The sequence below is a fragment of the Opisthocomus hoazin genome, chromosome Z (assembly GCF_030867145.1).
Source record: "Opisthocomus hoazin isolate bOpiHoa1 chromosome Z, bOpiHoa1.hap1, whole genome shotgun sequence".
NCBI lineage: Eukaryota > Metazoa > Chordata > Aves > Opisthocomiformes > Opisthocomidae > Opisthocomus > Opisthocomus hoazin.
Window position 1 is genome coordinate 56,717,851 of NC_134454.1, and position 9,686 is coordinate 56,727,536.

Here is a 9,686-nt window from a genome sequence, read left to right on the forward strand (position 1 = left end):
TATGGCGCCCGTGGGGCCTGGGCCGAGGCCGAGCACCCCCCCGGACCAGTGCCGGCGCTCCTCCTCCCCCCTTCCAGCACTATTCTCTGTCTCCTCTACACCCCCCGGCTGTCCCCGTGTTCTGGAACCCCCCGTCTCCATGATGCTGAGGCCACCGTGGTGGCGGTAGGGTGGACAAGGGTGGGTGGGGGTGATGCTTGCCCTGAGGCCATCGCCTCCCCCACATCCCCTCCTCGCAGCCCCAGCGACGCCGCAGCAGCCTGCAGAGTGGTGAGGAGGGGCAGGACGTGGCTGCCATGCAGCGTCTGCCCTGAGATGGTGAGGACGGGAGGATGTGGGGCTGGGATCTTCCCCCCAAGGCAGGGTGTCCCGTTGCTGATGATCTCCCCCATGCCCACAGCTCCTGCACGTCATCTCCTTCCTGACGCTGCCCGCCCTGCTGCGACTGGGCGAGACCTGCCGCTGCCTCCACGAGGGCTGCGACAGCGAGGCCGCCTGGCACCTCCTCTGCACCGCTCTCTGCCCCGCTGCCACCAGCGTCCAGCCCTACAAGAGGGCTGCCATCCCTGACTGTGAGTCTGTCATTGCCAAGGGACGGGGTTGGGGTGGCGCTTTGTCTCCAGGACTCATCTTCAGAGTCCAAACTTTTATTTTAGGCTTTAAAGCCTTTTTTTTTTAGGTCCCAAAGCCTCATTTTTAGGCTACAAACACTGATTTCTAAGTTCCAAACCCACCTTTTAAGGTTCAAAGACTCATCTTAAGGGCCCAAAGCATAATTTTGAAGGTGCAGAGCCTCATTTTCAGCTTCCAGAGCCGCCTTGTAGAATTCAAACTGCTCATTTAGTGTAAGAAGTCTTGTTTAATGTCCCAAGCCTCATTCTGAGGGTCTAAAGTCCCATTTTTACAGTCCAAAGCCCTAATTTTAAGGGTCCAATGCATCGCTTGAGTGCTTAAAACCTGCTTTCAGGGTTCAAAGCCTCCATTTGATTTCTAAAGCCCCGTTTTCAGGGCCCAAAGCCCCATTCTTAAGGCTGAAACCATCCTGTGTCACAGGGAGCTGCTGAGGTTGTCCTGTGGCCAATGGATCTGTGCTGCACACACAGGTCTGAAGACCACGCTCCATGTACAATGGTCTTCTTGTCAGTGTCAGCACTCTGGTTTCCCCGGGAGAAGACTGCGCTCCCCCCCGATGCCACTGCTGAGGTGCTGTGGCCCAAATGTGCCCTGCCAGCAGGAGCCCCGTGGCTTGTCACAGCATGGTAGTGTGTGTGGATTAAATGAGCTGTGGTGGGACAGCTTGCTGAGCTGTGCTGCTGCCGTGGAAGGACATGGGCTGTGCCACAGGCAGTGGCAGGGAGGATGAGGACAGGGGATGTCCACTGTGTGACGGAGCAGCTCAGATACTGGGAGGATCTCCTCAACGAGAGGGGCCGCAGGCTGCGTTAGCTTGTGTGAGTGAGGATGTCCAGAGGCTGTGGAACATCTCCAGGGACGGAGCTCCACCAGCTCCCGGGGCAGCCTCTGCCACCGCTCGTCACCGGCACAGCACCCTTTTCCCTTCCCCTCACTGAGCTGCACGAGGTCCTGGCCAGCCTGTCTCTCCAGGCTGCCCAGGTCCCCCGTCCGATGCCATCTGCCGCCTTGCTGCGGGTGCGCTCGGCCCCACCATCCAGACCCCCCGTGAAGGGAGCTGTTCAACAGGATCGGGCCCAGGCCTGGCCCCTGGGCGGCGCCACCAGCCTTGCCTCGCGCTCAGTGCTGCGGAGCAGCACCCTTGAGCCCGGCTGTCCAGCCCAGGCTCAGTGCCCCTTGCTGCCGGCTCATCCAGCCCATGTCTGCCCGGGTGACGTGAAATCCATATCTGACAAGAAGAGATTGCATGATGGGCGCATGCAAACACACTGCTTTCAACATCCCAAGACACAAACCTCCCACACTGGGTATTTCCACCAATTGCCCCAACACCTGCAGAGACAAAAACACCCCAGAAATCACACATGCAAGGCCTGCAAGTGCTTTTAATTCCAGCTTTGGCTTTCCTGCCTGTTGTCTCCAAACGAGTGCTGTTTTTGCAAGGCAATCCCAAAGGCTGAACACGATTACAGCTCCTCCTTGAGGGACCCGTGGGCAGGTGGGCCAGCTGGCAGAGCTGTCCGAGTCTCGGCAAGGTCTCTCTGAGTGACTCCTGGCCAGAGGCGGCCCTGGGAGGAGGGATAGGGTGGGCTGCTGGTGCCCTTCGTGCAGCTTGGTCCCTGCTGGGGGCACTTTTGGTGTTTCCTGCATTCTTCCCCCTCTCCAGCACTGCAGAAGTCAGATGCTGGGCTCCTCCCTCATCCAGGGTCACAATCTGCCCACGTCCCCACTGCAGTGCCCTGGGTGTTAGTCCGGCCTGCTTCTCCTGGGCACTGAAACCCTCCTCCTCCTCCTTCTCCCTGATGAGGGGTCATGGTCCGTGATGTCCACAGACCGGCTGCGGAGACCATAGCCCTGCCACGGGGATCTGCTCCGCTCTCTCTGCCTCAGCGGGCTTTGCTCCTGAGCGGCCCTGGGTATGGGAGCCCGCCCGGAGCTGGCGTTGGCGGGCCCTGGAGCTGCATCATCCCCTGGGGCTTGGTCGTGATGTGGAGGGCTTGCTCTCCTCCTCCTGGTTCTCCTTGCTGAGTGGTGGCAGTCTGTGTTCTCCACGAACCAGCTGTGCAGACCGTAGCCCCGGCCCAGGGGCCTACTCTGCTCTCTCTGCCGTGGCAGAGTTAGCTCCAAAGCTGTGCTGGGTATGGGAGCAAACTGGGAGCTGCTGTCGGAGGGCCCCAGACCTGGCTCATCCGTGGCAGCATGTACACAATGTCGAGGACCAGTTCTCCTCCTCCTTCTCGAGTGCTTGTAGTCCGTAGTGTCCACAAGCCAGCTGCGGAGATCCCTGCCCCACTGCGGGGATCTGCTCTGCGCCCTCTCTGGGGCACCGCTCCTCTGGCCGCAGGCAGCAGGGATACATCCGTGCTTCTCTGTGCTGCTGTCCTGTGTCCCGGTGTGCAGCATGCGGTCGCACGGCTGACTGCAGACCGAGCACACAGCTGTCCTTCTGGACAGCAGCCTCGCGCAGCTGCAGAAGAAGCGGTGCAAGCAGGAGCCAACTCTGGATGCGATGCTGAGGCTGCCTGGCCAGACGGGGCACAGCCAGCCTGCAGACACCTCCCGTGTACCTGGCCGGGTGAGCTGGCTGGGGCTGGCTGGTGCAGAGGAGCTGCTGTTTTCTGGAGAGTCCTCTGTGCCCACCACCACCTCCTGCAACGGGAGCAGTGAAAAGGTGAAAAGGTCTTCCTGAAAGGACCAGCAGAGCGGGGAAACGCCAGAAGCCCTGTCAGGCGACAGCTCAGGGTCTCCCAAAGGCTCTCCCGGACGGCAGCAAAGGCAGAAAGGCCAAAGGCGGACCTCGGTGGGATGCTTGGGGAGGCAGCAGTGTTGTGGCTGTGAAGCCAGCTGCAGCGTGTGAGGGAAAAGAGAGCAAGGCCAGGATTCCAGAAAGCAATCCACCGTCTGGTGCCCTGACCCACCCCCCCAGAGTTACCTTAGTCTGACGAGGCAGACCCTGTCGCCTCACAGAACCCATCGGCTTGCTGCCAGCTGTGCACCGACTGAGGAAAGCCCGGGCATGTGATGGTGCCGGTGAAGGAGAAGTCCTCTCTCCAGTTCTTCCATCAGAGCGCCTGGAGAAAAAAAGAGTGATCTCCATTTAGAGCTGTTCTTGCAGCCTCCCCTGGGGTTCAGTCATTTTCTTGGAGCAGTTTCCACAACAGAGAAAAGAGGTAACCAAGACTACCAATGGGAAATTCGATTAGAGCGAGACCTTGTCTTTACACGCCCTACAGCCTCCATTTCGCAGAATCATAGAATCATCAAATGGTTTGAGTCAGAAGGAATCATCTAGATCCAACTCCCCTGCCACAGGCAGGGACACCTTCCACTAGATCAGGATATTTAAAGCCCCCTCATGGACGGAACAAGCCCGGAAGCCACTCGCCCCGTGGCTGAGTGTTCATCCTGACAGGGGCACCTGGGTGCTTTATCAGCCGGTGTATCGGTCAGTTCTGGTACAGACCGTCCGTTCTGCTGAGGACATTCTGGAGATGATGCTTCTGCCCAGTGCTGCACAGTGACCTGTCCCAGGGCTGCTGGGCTGTTGGCCCCTAAGGAGAAGAGGAGGGTGAGCAGAGAGTGGAGATTGTACCTGCAACTTTGTTAGACTAAAGAATAAAAAGGGGAATCAAAATGTGAAAAGAAATTGAAATTAATAAAGCCCTGCCCGTATTATGGTTAAAAGTTTAAAATGAACTATACTAGGTTTAGAGAAACTAAGAAACAGGATTTTGAAGGATGTGTTACTGTTTACTAAGAAGCATGTACCTGTCCAAAGTAGAACCAGAGAGCAATGAGTGGTAAGCATAGCTAACGAGCTATGGAAAGCTGCTGAGGTTGCCAAAAGAAAACGGTGACTAGGGGAAAGGTAATCCTGGCAGGGAGAGACTGCGACCCCTGACTCACAGACCACCTACCCCAGTTATCCCCCAGACTCAAAAGGTGAAGAAACTGAGCGTGCGTACTAATTTACATGCTGGACGAAGAGACTTTGACCAATCATTTAAGAGAATAGCAATGCGTGTGTATTAGGAAGGTGAAGATGGTCATATGAAGCGTATAAACGACTGTCGATTTGTGAACAGGGTGTGCTGTCTGGGGACAGAGACCCGTATTTGCGCAAATATGCAATAAAATACCTCTGCTCTGTGTGTATATTGGCGTACTGCGCACCGGGGAAATGAACCCCAGGTTTTGGGACAGCAGAGAGAGTTAACTGTCTTCGCAGCAGCTGGTCTGGGGCTGTGGTTTGGATTTGTGCTGAAAACAGTGTTGGTAACACAGAGGTGTTGCAGTTACTACTGAGCAGTGCTCACACAGAGTCAGGGCCTTTTCCACTTCTCACACTGCTTCACAGTCGTGCAGCGAGTATGTGCAAGCACGGACACGCAGTCTTTAGGGCCTCACTGCATGAAATGCTGAATATCCACAATTTCCTTTGGCCCCTCTTTGGGGCCCAGAGGACAGTGACAGCCAGGCCGCAGAGGAGGAAGTAAGCTAACAGGGGATGCAGCTGAGATCTGGAAAACAAGCATGTATTTTTATGATTTATTAGTAATTATGCCTTAAAACATAGCTCGTAAAAACCATTTCAACTGTCAAATTTTCAGAAACATATTAAACAGCATACTTCTTAAATTTCCGTTTTTTATCAGTCTTGAAACATTACAGTGTACTTCCTTCATCCTATTTTTGAACTTGCAATTTAATCATCCATTGATCTCCACTTGATCATTTGCTTACTTCAATTTAGATTGTTCTTGTCGACTGACACACTCACTTCACCTCTTTCTCCTGTCTACATAGCGTTCTCCTTTTCTATGCACTTCCACATCTTCTTGGCTCTCTTGTCAAAAGAGATATACAGAACATTTTGTGCACAATTTATTAGAGCAGAACTACGTGCTCTTTCAGAAACATCTGAAGAAGTAAACTTTCATCGAGAGACTCAAGATAGAGGTTGTAATCTCGGCTTTCAGGACAGCTGTAAAATGTAGTCATGATCTGTCGGGGTTGATGTAGCTTGAGAGTTAGCACGACTAGGCTGCTAAAGCAAAACAGCGTCACTGGACAGGCTGCTGGAAAGGGCAGCTAAGAATATCAATTGAGAAAGTTCTGATAGTGCACGTGGTGTGGGTTAGCAAAAACAAGATGTGTTCAAGGACGTGGAGGCGGTCTGTTGCTATTAGCGTTAGTGCATAGTTACCAATCATAAGGGAATCTGGGGCGTGTGAACAGCGCGTGATTTATGTCTGTAGCCTGTCCGAATAAGCGTGATCGCGTGTGCAGATATGAAAAATGTATATAACCATGCAAGCAGAGCAATAAATCGAATCGGCTGTGCATTGTATCAATGTGTGAGTCATTCTTGTCCCTGCATGGATGCTGAAACTCGACATTGTGGTGACCCGACGTGATACCGCAGCCGAAGAAGGCAGGGGACTGCTGGCCGGCGAGGTAAGCCGGGCTGCCCGAGAGAGACGGGAGCGGACCCGCGGCACGCCAGGGGGGCGTGAATATCAGCAGTATGGGTTCCACTGTATCAGTGTTGGAAAAGGTGGCGCAGAAAAGCCTGCCGGAATTGGTGGAACGGGCCAACGTTAGGTTAACTGAAGGAGAGATTATCGGGTCTATTATTGTGGTACCGCCGACAAAAGCTGATAGCAATGACAGATCAGTTGTTTGACTTGGCTGTGTTGCAGAGAATCGGGGACTCTGTGCAGGTCGGCAACAAAGAGGAGCGATTATTACCCCCTGTTTTTCGAGCTGTCAAAAGCATGATCAGCTGAAAGGAACGAAAGCTCAATTGAAAGATTTTACAGAGAATTTTGAAAGAATAAAGTCTTGCAGTTTAAAATCCCTGAGGAAATCGTTACTTGGAAATCAGTGCATACAGCTTTAAATGCTCTAAAACTCATAGAAACTATCTTAGAAGCGGCTGCTACTCCTCCACCGTTATCTCCAAAGCAAGGGCAGAGCTGCAGTCTTTTGAAATATTTAACCCTACATACGATGAAACTCCTAACCCAATGTGAGAAATGCGGGAGGTAAATCCGCCAGAACCTGACGATCCTTTAAATCCAGAGAAATGGGAAGTGGGGTGCAAAATCCGGCACCCTGAAAGTGTACAACAGGGTCCCTCTACAGCAATTGGCATACCCGACCTGAGATCAAAGCAGGGGGAATTCCAGCATAAAACCGCGCAGTCCATCAGACACAGCACAGCCCACAGCGCCAGCGACCACCACACCAGATGGGTCAGCGAACCTCACACCTGGTGGGGCACATGGCCCCCCCCCGGGCAACCAGCGGCGCGGCCCGGCCCACCCCCCCCTCCCCTCCCACCCCCAGATCCCAGCGCGCCGGCCCAGCCAGCCCAGAAGTGGCGCAGTGAGAACCATCTTCCTGACATTCAAGGACTTGGTTGGAAAAAGTGTGTATAATTCAATTACTGCAGTAGAATTCCTTGTGTCCTTATTGCTGCAAACTGTTCTAGCTGATTATGATATTAATGTATGCTAATGAGTTCTCGAGAGTGCCTGCTTTCTGGGGCTCCGGAGTTAAGTTTTGGAGAGTGAATTATTTTGCTGCTTTCTGGTAATAGATTTTGGGTACCCAGGTAGGATGCTGCTCTTGAACATCAATGGTCCGAGGGATTGCAGGACCTCCAGCCGGCACCGAGGGATTCTCAGGGAGAACCTCTGATCCCTGAACCAAAAAGTTCTGAGCACGGACCATTAATAAGACAAAGGCATTCTTCCAGTATTGTTTCTTGTTGCCTGCTTGCCAGTTGTAGTGAAAGCTTCACAGCATTGGGCTATATCCCTGGGGAGAAGGGAAAGTGCCCTTCCTAAAACAGAATTGAAAAGAGAGTACTCTTCCTGAAACTAAGGCTTGGGAATTTGTCTGTTAAATGTTGAATGTTATTGTAAGTCCTTGTTGGTTCATAAGTCTTTGCACTGCAAAAAAAAAAAAAAAAAAAAAATCATAAGTCTTTGCAATATTTGGATTTAAGTTGAACACTTAATGTGCTTGTGAGTGTGCTGTCGCAACTATAATGTGTGGTTTTATGTGTTTGTTGTCACAGTGTATTTCTGTGATCTGATGGATTTATTTGGTTTCTGTGATCTAACAGATTTGTCTGGACTAAGTAACTGCCTTTGCGTCTTTGGTTTGGTGAGTTCTGCAGGTATTGTATATAGTTAATGAGTTATACCCTTAGATACATTGATTTTAGCCTAGATGATTAATATGAATACAGGTTATGGTATGCACTTCACATCTATATATCTTTTTATTAGCATTTGTGTTCTTGTGTTTGTTTTGAGTGTTGCACTGTAGCGGGGCTGTTACCATAAAGCCAATAGTGATGCTTAGGTGTGTCAATGTAGCACTTGCTTTAAGTTCATTAAATAAAAAAGGGGGAGATGTAGAGGAAGCAGTGATTATATTGGTTCCGTGTATAATATGCATAACACAAAAGGCACTAAAGGTAACTGTGAAGAAAATTTTTGTGATGCAACTAACACAAATTGAGCAAATGTTTTTAAGGCAATGATAAGATAGCTTAGCTTTTTTTGTAAAGAAAAAGGGGGAGATGTTGGGGTTGATGTAGCTTGAGAGTTAGCACGACTAGGCCGCTGAAGCAAAACAGTTAGCACAACTGGACAGGCCGCTGGGAAGGACAGCTAAGAATAACAATTGAGAAAGTTCTGATAGTGCACATGGTGTGGGTTAGCAAAAACAAAATGTGTTCAAGGACGTGGAGGCAGTCTGTTGCTATTGGCGTTAGTGCACAGTTACCAATCATAAGGGAACCTGGGGCGTGTGAACAGCGCGTGATTTATGTCTGTAGCCTGTCCGAATAAGCATTATCGCATGTGCAGATATGAAAAATGTATATAACCACGCAAGTGGAGCAATAAAGGGAATCAGCTGTGCATTGCATCAATGTGTGAGAGTCATTCCTGTCCCTGCATGGATGCTGAAACTCGGCAATGATCCTTAGGGTATCTTGTGAATGTTTCGTAGCCCGAGCCCTTTCAGGAATTTGGAACTTGGCCGATCATCATTCAGCTACGGCAGATGCACCATGAGCAGTCAAAGAGAGAGGCAACGAGATCACACTCCCATGCTCTCTGCTGCACTTTGTCCGGTGCTACAAGCCAAACCCCACTGCTTGGAGCTCCTGACTTGAAAGGCAGCTGTGTATTTTTCTCTCACATCAGTACTAGTGGGAAAAATTAGAAACCACAGGTTAGTTCTACAGGTAGATTACATGTGGTCAACGAAACAAAACTATGAAGGGCTCTTTCAGACTCCTCAGCATTGCTTAGGATCTGGCAGTTTTCTGTCAGGGAAATTTTAAGAGCACTTTTGCATTTCCGAGGTGGGGAGAGACAGGACGCTTTTCCTAAAAAGACCGAATTGTAAAAATGCCTCTCAGTTACCTGAATGGTTGTTTTGAACTTGGAGAACGTTTTTGCATGTGGATTTCTTTTCCTCCAGGTTGCTGCATTGTCAGATCCTGAAGTACATTTGTCTGTAGAAAAAACATACACATTGTTTCTTCATTTCAGCTCGTTTCAGGAAAGACTGTCTTAGTCTGATATGGGAATTAAACGATACAGTAGCTGAAGTGTCAACGAACCCAACGCATCAGGTGAATCGTACACCACCTCTGAAATACGAGCTAGTATGAAACAAATTCTCTTGAGTGCTTCTCTAGCACTCAGATCATCTGCCATCTCACAGCATTTCCATCGGGCTCACAGGATGCTCCAGATGAGGAATTCTGCCACGGACATCCTTGCCTTGAGCCGAGTGACTGTTCCTGTGTTGAAAAACTTCCCAAAGGCATCGGTTGCTTTCAGATTAAAGGAATGCATAATGCAGTCTCCTCTTCTGCCCCTACTTGTGAGAGCACTAGGTGCAAGGCAGCAGTCTGTTGTTGGAATAGAGGCCGAACAGTCCCTGTTTCCTCACGAGCAAGAATTTGAAGAATGAGGAGCAGGCCCCATCCCACACAAGCAAGCAGGAGGAGGAGAAGGAGG

At 51.1% G+C, this 9,686-nt stretch overlaps 1 long non-coding RNA gene across 1 annotated transcript; it reads left to right on the forward strand.

Annotated features, from left to right (window-relative positions):
• On the forward strand, nt 1-8,580 carry LOC142358857 (uncharacterized). The gene is made up of 2 exons (XR_012761908.1): nt 1-318; nt 401-8,580. It is a non-coding gene; the product is annotated as an uncharacterized LOC142358857 (long non-coding RNA).
• Nucleotides 8,581-9,686: the final 1,106 nt, after the last annotated feature.